Source organism: Pristiophorus japonicus, unplaced genomic scaffold, assembly GCF_044704955.1.
Source record: "Pristiophorus japonicus isolate sPriJap1 unplaced genomic scaffold, sPriJap1.hap1 HAP1_SCAFFOLD_113, whole genome shotgun sequence".
NCBI lineage: Eukaryota > Metazoa > Chordata > Chondrichthyes > Pristiophoridae > Pristiophorus > Pristiophorus japonicus.
In genome coordinates, this window is record NW_027250788.1 from 1,820,043 (window position 1) to 1,830,129 (window position 10,087).

General features: G+C 48.1%; 2 non-coding genes across 2 annotated transcripts; one reads left to right on the forward strand and one right to left on the reverse strand.

The window, feature by feature from the left end:
* Window positions 1-6,946: 6,946 nt before the first annotated feature.
* trnak-cuu (transfer RNA lysine (anticodon CUU)) lies at window positions 6,947-7,019 on the forward strand. Its single transcript has one exon. It is a non-coding gene; the product is annotated as a tRNA-Lys (tRNA).
* Window positions 7,020-9,007: 1,988 nt separating this feature from the next.
* Window positions 9,008-9,081, reverse strand: trnan-guu (transfer RNA asparagine (anticodon GUU)). Its single transcript has one exon. It is a non-coding gene; the product is annotated as a tRNA-Asn (tRNA).
* Window positions 9,082-10,087: the final 1,006 nt, after the last annotated feature.

The window sequence follows — 10,087 nt, forward strand, 5'->3', positions numbered from 1 at the left end:
GTCTGACCTGAGCCAGATATTTCTATGCCTGTTGAAAAGGTGTTGGAATATGGATGTGACATTTGGGTCCTCTGGGTGGGGTGGATAATGTTTCTTCTGTGGTTGATTGTTTAAGTGCTAATGTTTTCTCGGGGGAAGTTTTTGGGGGTGAACAGTTCCCAGACAAGTTGATTAGCTCCAATGTCCAAACTGGCCTTTTAGAGATTGACCCCACCCCTTTTCTTGCAGACCCAACATTCACCTTTTTAAAAGTCCCAAACTTGGTTAAACCTCGTAGATTCCTTCCATAAGCATTTTAGGATCTCAAACTTGCTGGTTGATATTCTCAAGTTAAATTTCCTTTCCAATGAGTCCAAACACTGGGGGGGGGGGGGTCCCACAAACTAGAGTTTCATGTTAGGTGTGCACAATTCCTGACACCCAAGAGTCAACCTTCCCCTGTAATTTACCGAGCAAAACCCAAACGTACATTCCCCTTTGAAATGTATTACTGTTTACAGGTAAATTCAATCATAAGTTACATTACAGCATAGAGGGGGTCCAACGCCCCTCCATTACTCCAGTTTCACAAAAATACACAGTAAAACACACACACAGTAAAACCTTTGAACACTTGACCTCTGCGCGTTTACAGCAGGTGGAATCTAAACCGGACCTCACCGGGTGACTGTGATTTTCCTGCAGTGTTCTATCATATTTTGTGTTTCCCTCTCTGATACAATCCTGAAGTTCTGCTCGGGCTTGTCCAGCTGGGACCAACCACCTCGACCTCTCACCCCGCAGGCAGCACACCATAAATAAAAAATTATCACGAGCTGGCAGATAACTAAAACATGGGAAGCCATTCTGATCTCGGCTGGGACCTCTCTATTTCTGAAAATATCCCACCAGAGTGGAACTATGATCTCCAAAATCTCGCCCCCTATCGCAACTGTTTTTTGTTCTAGAGAATAGAAATGTTTCTGTGATATTTCCGCAGCTTTCAGTAGGGCGGTAAGATGTTCGGGTAGAGGGGGAATTTCATCGCCAAATATACAACATAATCCTGCAGGTTTGTGATGTTTTCTCTCACAGTGAGGTGAACAGTGGAGGGTTCGGGAATGAGGACAATCCGTTCCTGGGCCACTTGAACTTCTGCCTCGGGTTTAAAGCAAAAACTGCTGTCAGTGACCGGACACCAGAAGTGTCCATGTTGGTAGTGGGGCGCACTGGTGGTGACCCAATATGTCCCACCCCCGATGTATGCTACCTGTGGAGGGACATGGTTTTGTGCCATTACCTCCATGGTACAGTTGATAGACTGTGCACCAGCAGCTTTAAACCCACCAGCAGGTTTAGAATAGGTGTTCAAGTGCTGGGGACACCGTATTATGTGTGCACCCCGGCTCTGGCACCCGGAGAGGTCAGTACCCGTCACAGCGTGCTCCCACTTTATTACATAGGATGGGACCGCTGTGAAACGAACGTGTGCGTCTCCTTGAATTACTCCAATGTTACCCACCCTGCATACAGTGCGGGTCAGGCTGTCACACCCATGACCGACATCCTCACTACTATTCCCATGATAGTGTGATTGGAACACCCGCAATCCACTGGGACAGGGCAGGATTCAGAAGCTAGGCGGAGCTGGCATGGGCTCAGTGAATTACTAAACAGGTGTAGTGCTGTGAGCTGCTTGTTGCTGATTCACGAGGGGATGAAACCTTGCTTTAAATCCCCCAGGTTGTTACGGCACTGGCCCAACAACCATGCCCCATACAGCACACACACCTCATTCCTTGCAGCCTGGTCCGAGGCATTCCTATCCTCCCGTATAAGTGCATTTACTGTTTTGGCAAGTCTTTCCAGCTCAACAATACTTTTCTTTTAAATGGACTGTCATAGCCTGGTCCTCGTGTAGCTCTCAGCCTGCCACTGTGTTCTCTTGCCTTAGGATCTTCCGGAGTTGGTTTTTTAGATCATTTATTTGCGATTGCAGTTCTATATCGTCTTTGCTATTTATCACAGAGGATCCTTTATTATATTCAGTGAAAATGTCATTCCAGGTTCCCCTTCTTTGTCTCCCCGTGCCCATAGTGTTCCCAGTGTGTACGGTGTATAAATCTGATTTGTCTACGTTGCCAAAACATAACTCGTAACATTTCTTGAACATTTCTCTGAGTGGGGCCTGGTATAGCTGCTCCGTTTCCTTCGGGCACCAGTCAGGTAAGTGTACCTCGGTAAGGTTTAAGATGTGGCTCCCACCTCTCCCTGCTGCCATGCCAAGTCACAACCCGACGCCACAGGTGGTGGTTCACCGTCCCCATCTACCCCACAAACTGTTCACCCTGCTGCTGCCTGACCGGGCTAAGCCCCAGGGCCACAGGTACTGGGTAAATGTCCCTCTCCGCTCGCCCCTCCTGCTGCCTGACCGGGCTAAGCCCCAGGGCCACAGGTACTAGGTAAATGTCCCTCTCCGCTCGCCCCTCCTGCTGCCTTACCGGGCTAAACCCCAGGGCCACAGGTACTGGGTAAATGTCCCTCTCCGCTCGCCCCTCCTGCTGCCTGACCGGGCTAAACCCCGACACCACAGCTACTGGGTAAATGTCCCTCTCCGCTCACCCCTCCTGCTGCCTGACTGGGCTAAGCCCCGGGGCCACAGATCCTGGTTGAACATTTCGCCCTGCTATTCCAGGTCTGCCCGAGCCGTACTCGGGTTTCTGAGGCAGAACATGCCGTTTGCCTTCGAAAGAGCAAGGTTCAGACTCTCAATTTGCTTTTGGCAGGGACTGTGGTCTCCAGTCTCGAACTCTCTGATGCTTGCTACCTGAGAAGAGGCCTGTACATCCCTTAACTTCTCCTCCTGCTCTTTAATTATCCGGGTGAGGCGGGTGTTTTCTCCCCACAACACCAGTTCTTGACCCTTCGCTTCGGTGACCTGGCACTGAAGGTAATCCTGGTGGTTTCTATGTGTTTCCACTAACCGTAGTTTCCTTTACTTTTGCTTGCCTAACTCCTCAAATAATCTCTCCCCCATGATAGCTCTGGTACTCGAGTGTTCCTCGGACTCCCTGAGGTCTGCCTCCAGCGACTCGACTTTCTTGTCTAATGCTGGACCTGTCGCTCGAGGCAGACTAACCATATTGCTTTCTCCACAGAGCGCTTATGGTCCTTACTCTCAGTCCATTTGGCTGCAGCCTCCACAGGACACTCTGCCCGCAATATGACTTTCTTGAATATGTAAGAGGAAATCCTCTCTTCCATTTGGCTTCTTTCCTCAAAAACAGTGTGTACTGCATCACACCATTTTGACCAAGATCCTGTCGCGGTCGCCATTCTGTAGGGGGTGCTGGGACTGTCAGCTTGCCTTCTATCCACTATATCTCGGAACCTCATCATCTTACACACCTCAATGAGGTCTCACCTCAGGCTCTGTTCCAAGGAAAACAAATCCAGCCGATCTAATCTGTCCTCATGGCTCAGATTCTCCACTCCCGGCAACATACTCGTAAATCTCCTCTGCACCATCTTCAGTGCATTCATGTCCTTCCTGTAATATGGCGACCAGAACTGCACGCAGTACTCCAGCTGTGACCTAACCTGCCCCACCGACCCCATCTTTTGTATTCTGTGCCTCGGTTAATAAAGGCAATCATTCCATATTTCTTCTCAACCACCTGAGCTACCTGGCCTGCTACTTTCAGGGATCTGTGGACATGCACTCACTGGATTCTGGGGAGGACCCAGCAGATTGGAAAACTGCAAATGTAATGCCCCTATTTAAAAAAGGAGGGAGACAAAAAGCAGGAAACTATAGACCAGTTAGCCTAACATCTGTGGTTGGGCAAATGTTGGAATCCATTATTAAAGAAGCAGTAGCAGGACATAGAAACATTAAACATAGAAAATAGGTGCAGGAGTAGGCCATTCGGCCCTTCGAGTCTGCACCACCATTCAATAAGATCATGGATGATCATTCACCTCAGTACCCCTTTCCAGCTTTCTCTCCATACCCCTTGATCCCTTTAGCAAAAAGGGCCACATCTAACTCCCTCTTGAATATATCTAACAAACTGGCATCAAAAACTCTGCGGCAGAGAATTCCACAGGTTAACAACTCTCTGAGCGAAGAAGTTTCTCCTCATCTCAGTCCTAAATGGCTTACCCCGTATCCCTTAGACTCTGACCCCTGGTTCTGGACTTCCCCAACATCGGGACCTGTCCAGTCCCGTCAGAATTGTATATGTTTCCATGAGATCCCCTCTCATTCTTCAAAACTCCAGTGATCTCTCGATCCCTTGATTCCCCGAGACTCGAAAAATCTATCTAACGCAGCCTTGAATATATTCAGAGACTCAGCATCCACAGGCCGATGGGGCAGAAAATTCCAAAGATTCACATCCCTCTGAGTGAAGAAATTACTCCTCATCTCTGTCTAAAATGGCCGACCCCTTAACCTGAGACTGTACCCCCTGGTTCTAGACATTCCAGCCCGGGGGAAACAACCTCTCAGCATCTACCCTGTCTATCCCCTTCAGAATATTGTCTGTTTCAATGAGATCACCTCTCATTCTTCTAAACTCCGGAGAGTATCGGCCCATTCTACACAATCTCTCAACTTAAGACAGTCCTCCCACCCCAGGAATCAATCTGGTGAACCTCTGTTGTACCACCTCCCAGGCAATTAATTCCTTCCTCAAATAAGGAGACTAAAACTGCGCGCATTACTCCAGGTGTGGTCTCACCAGGGCCCTGTACTATTATAGCAAGACTTCCTTACTCTTGCACTGTGGGCTTTCTATTAGGTACTATGGGGCGAGTGCCCTGTTTTTTTGCTGATTCGACGGTTGTATAAAAAGTTATTAAAATTTGACAGTTGCTCGGCAAACATATTTGTATTTCCTTCAGTGTACTCCTTACTCTTCAAGGGCTAGATTTTCCCCAAGCAGTTTTGTCGGCGCACTGACCTCAAGCGCACCGACTTTGCTCGCTGGAAACGGCTCGGGGAAAAACTCGCCCCATCCTGGCCACTGTGCACAGTCCCCGGAGTCCTGGCGTGGTGTCGATGGTGAAGTGGGGGGCGGAGCCAAATGCCTGCACCGAAAGCAATGCCGACACCTTCGCGCATGGGCAGTAGGGAGAGATAACTTGGCACTCTGCCATTTTTAAACAGTGTCAAACCCGATGAAAAGCACAGCAGCTTCTATGCTTCTCCGGTCGCTCGGCGGGCTCTCCCCCCGTCCCTCCGCGATAAAACGCACAGCTCTAGCAGCTGCAACTTCTCCGGTCCACAAGCTCACACTTCTCCCGTGTGTCTTCCCTCCCCTATCCCAGGGATATAGGGACCGAGTGTAATGGAGCCAAGTTTGCTGATGGTACAAAGATGGGTGGGAAAGCAAATTGCGATACAGCAATGAAAATCTCAATTCCGGAAGAACAATATGGAAAAGTACAGTGACCACGACGTGATATAAACACGCAGCCTTCTGATCTGGAGTCAGACACACTACCGTTGCACCTGGAGGTCTACAGTGCAGAGTGCCCATGTTTGTATACATGAAGATTCCTGAAACATAGTTTCATTTACCCTGCATTGGTGCAATGAAAGGGCTTTAAAATCCCCGGCCACTCCCACCGTGGGTCAGACAGCATCAGAAGCAGTGCCCAATGTCACTCACCCTCTCACGCCCGCTTTCATCACCTGCTGCCCGCGGACTGCAGCAAATCCAGTTCATCATCATCACAGGCAGTCCCTCGAAGCGAGTATGACTTGCTTCCACGCCACAAAAAGGATGAGTTCACAGGTGTTTCAATGATGGAACTAATAATCCAGGTCCCGAACTGCATGTTGAAGGGTGGAAGATGCCTGTGCGTGGATTTTTTTAACGTGTGGTGGCCGTTGCACCCCAGCCATCACATGGGCTTGACAGAGCGAGGTCTTGGTCCAGTGGCAAGGGTTATCCAAGATGACTGGAGACCAGCTCTGCTGCACGGACCCAGTGCCCACACATATCGCAGTGTGGGCTAGCCCGTGCTGCCCCTGGACACCTGGCGCTGAACTCACGCCGCCCATGGGCCCCTTGGCGCGAACTCACGCCGCCCCTGGGCCGCGATCACATCCCTCCACAGTCTCTCGCTGCTCCTGCTGTACCTGCCCACGCTACAATCATCGACCTGGACTTTGATGACATCACTCTTCGCTGCCGTCGCCCTCCTGCACCAGCTCGCACTGTACCTTGCCGTGGTACACCACCATGCTGCTCCCAGGCCGCCGCTCACCGCTCATTTTATGGCCCCGACCTGCCGCTGGGGTTCTCACGCAGGTCGGGGCCTCCACGCTGCTCCCAGCAAATCCAGTTACACGCCGTGTCACCGCACAATTCTCAGCTATGATTGTAAGCTGACTTTTTTTAAAGCTATCGCAAAGGCTGCAAGCAGTGTTCCCTGGAAGTCTAGTGGTTAGGGTCTGGTGCTCTCACTGTCATGGTCTGGGTTTGATTCCTGGTCAGGGAAAGCATTTTTACAGAGCAAGTTGACAAAAATAATTCAAGTCTGTGAGATACTGAAAAATTGTTTCAATCATCATTAATCCACCCATATGTGTTGCACACTGAAGCAAATACAAATATGTTTGCCGAGTGACTGTTGAATTTTAATAACTTTTTATACAACCGTAGAATCAGCAGAAAAACAGGATATTCGGCCCATCGTACCTAATATATAGCCCACAGTACAAGGGTAAGGAAGTCTTGCTACAATTGTACAGGGCCCTGGTGAGGAAGGATAGCCTTGTCTTGGAGGTGGTTCAACGGAGGTTCACCAGATTGATTCCTGGGATGAGAAGACGGTCCAATGCTGAGAGATTGTGGAGAATGGGCCGATACTCTCTGGAGTTCAGAAGAATGAGAGGTGATCTCATTGAAACAGACAATATTCTGAAGGGGATTGACAGAGTAGATATTGAGCAGACTGGCTAGCTCAGTCGGTAGAGCATGAGACTCTTAATCTCAGGCTCGTGGGTTCGAGCTCCACGTTGGGCGATTACTTTTCATTAAACTTTTATGTTGCTTTCGTGGGTAAATATCATTAATGAACCCATGATCTTCTTTTGCACAATGATAAAAATGCGAACTGAGGGAGAGTTGATAATTTAATCAAATAATGAAAGCAGTGCCTCAGACCGCTCGGTCCTTACTGTTAGGTGCTCCAGTGACAAGATATTACTCTGGAAATTTTCAGACCGGGCGCTTGTTCAGTGTTGCTGGAAGGCCCAGTGACCGGGATATCCTCTCCCCCGGGGTTTTCCTGAGCCTGTGCTCGGTGTACGGGGAACTTTGGCCCGGGTCTGAGGTAGCTTGCATCCCAGGGATGGACAATAACTCTCTGAGCTCTGGAACTGGGGAAAAGCGAATAATTAATGAGTTGTTTGTGGTTTCAAATGCAGCTTAGATCTGCTGGTGTAAACCGAGAGCATTGTTTCACAGAATGAATGAAATGCTGACAGGGACAGTCAAAACTTCAATAACTGAACTTTAATAATTCATGAAACTTTAATCCTTGATGAAGTTTTATCCCCGATCTGATTTTACCCAATCTGTATTTGAGGAGACTGGTTTTAAATGTGCATTGCTCATGCAACAATGTATCCAAAACAGCTTTTATTTAATTTTATTGCAGACAAGTTTTTGTTTGAGAAATAATGTTTCTGCGCAGGCTTGAACCGGGAACTTTTCATGTGTGAGGGAAATGTGATAACCTCGACACGACAGAAATTGCTGCTGAGCTCAGTGCCCAGAGAGAAGTGTTCAGGAACAAGCTGAAAGGCTCAATCCCTCTCTCTGCAAAAAGTTCCTTTCACAAACATGTCTCTGACCAGAACGGCACCAAACAACAATGTCCTCCTTTCAAAGTCATTTAACTCCCCAATTTCCACATCTGCAATTTTAAGGACAAGGACTTAAAGCGCTTTGTGATCAGAAAATTGGCAGGAAACCACTTGCGGTTAATGACAGGGCTTTTGATGGTAGATTTCTGTACACATCTTGTGTTATGTATTTAACCCTTGATAACCTGTACACACCACCACCAGAGGGCTTACCTGTCGGAGTCCCAAGTGATCCCAGTATCCCTTGGGAGCACGGTATATAAGCAGGCCACACATGAGGTACCTGTACCCTGGAGTCTTATTAAAGCAGTTAAGGTCACACTTACTCATTATTCACAATACTAAGTTTCATCCTTTATTATGAGCATATCAATTGGCGACGAGACAATGAACAACCACGCAAAAATGCAAGGAACAGTTGGTATCCTGGAGAATTCTCAGAAGTGGACGATTGTGAAGCCTTTGTGGAGATACTCGACCAATACTTCGTGGCCAATGAGCTGGAAGGGGACGAGAATGCTGCCAAATGAAGGGCGATCCTCCTTACCATCTGTGGGGCAGCAACCTATTGCCTCATGAGGAATCTTCTAGCGCTGGTGACACCAACAAATAAATCCTATGAAGAATTGTGTACGCTGGTCTGCGAGCATCTAAATCCGAAAGGAAGCGATCTGATGGCGAGGTATCGGTTCCACACGTGCCAACGGTCGGAGGGCCGGGAAGAGGCGAGCTATGTCGCCGAATTAAGGCGCCTCGCACAACATTGCGAATTTGAGGGATTCCTAGAACAAATGCTGAGAGACATTGTCATGCTTGGCATTGGCCATGAGATAATTCTTCGCAAACTGTTGACTCTCAGCATCTGAGCAAAGCCATAACGATAGGTCAGACAATTTCCACCAGTTCCTTTAAACAAAATAACGGAATTTATTTCTCGTGGACTGGATGGAGGACCATGGTCCATGTAAAAAATTGTTATCGTTTTCCATGAACTAAATGTTCATAAAAGTATTGGAGTGGGAACTCACTGGATAAAAACACAGCTGGTAATGTTTGCAGAATAAATTCGTGCAGCAAAAACGCACAATGACAACCTGGAACTGTGCAGCACCGTATCCTCGCGGACAAAACAGTTAAAGGCTTCGTCCCTGGGTGGGCTCTAACCACCAAGCTTTCGGTTAACAGCCGAATGCGCTAACCCATTGCGCTACAGAGACTAACTTAAATGTAAATTGCAAGACATCCCAAACCAGGGTGTCAGTCAGTTAAAGCTTCAGAATTCTCCGACCGGGATGGAACTTGTCCACTCTCAGTTGTACTTTTCCCAAATAAAGGGTGGGACATTCATCGTGGATGCGTGGAAGCAGTCTGGTCCCGCACACTGCAGACACTTCCATGTCACCGCCAACCAGCTCTCCCGCAACCGGTGTGATCTCCCTTCCAGCCTTCCGGTGCCTTGTCTGTGACAAAGTATTCCGATTGTCCCGAAGCCAGTCGTCGGTTTTAATTACTTTTCAGCTCCTGACTGCAGATATTCCTGTGATGAAACCTGAACAAAAGGATTACAGGGACAGTTGGATTCATCATTTCTTTGCTTGGTGAAATTTCAAAGATTGAAAGTGACGTACATCAACCGCAAACCTCGTCACCTACTCGCTAACCACGAGAAGGAAGCCCAGATGCTGTTTCAAGCTTGAATACAGGTACAACCAGAACTCATTCAAAGAAAGTCTAAGTTCCTGAGGCACATGATTATTTGCACTGAACTCCTTCGCAAAGAGTTGAGGTTCGTGTGGGGTGATTTGGGCACATCTTTCCCCACACTACAACACTTCAAACATAACTCCACGGCTGTAAAGCGCTTTGGGGCATCATGAGTTCCTGAAAGGCATTGCAGAAATGCAAGTCCTTCTTTGCAAAAGTTCGATGTAATTTCAAAATTGGCGGCAGAATAGTGGGCTCGGCCGGGATCTCTCGCAAATTTCAATTAACAACCCAGAAATGAGAATCATACCCCTTGATCAACAAGGTAACTTTTTGACAAACCTGGAGATAAGGTGTAACTTTTATAAAAGCATTTTTTGTGTGTAGCTATTCTTGGCAGAAGGAGCACATGAGATCAATTTAGGGACTTTGCTTTTTCGACCTGTCTTCTGAAGCGCCGCACGGTCCCACTCCGACAGTCAATGAGCTGTTGGGACGTTAGTGTATCCAGTCTGTGGG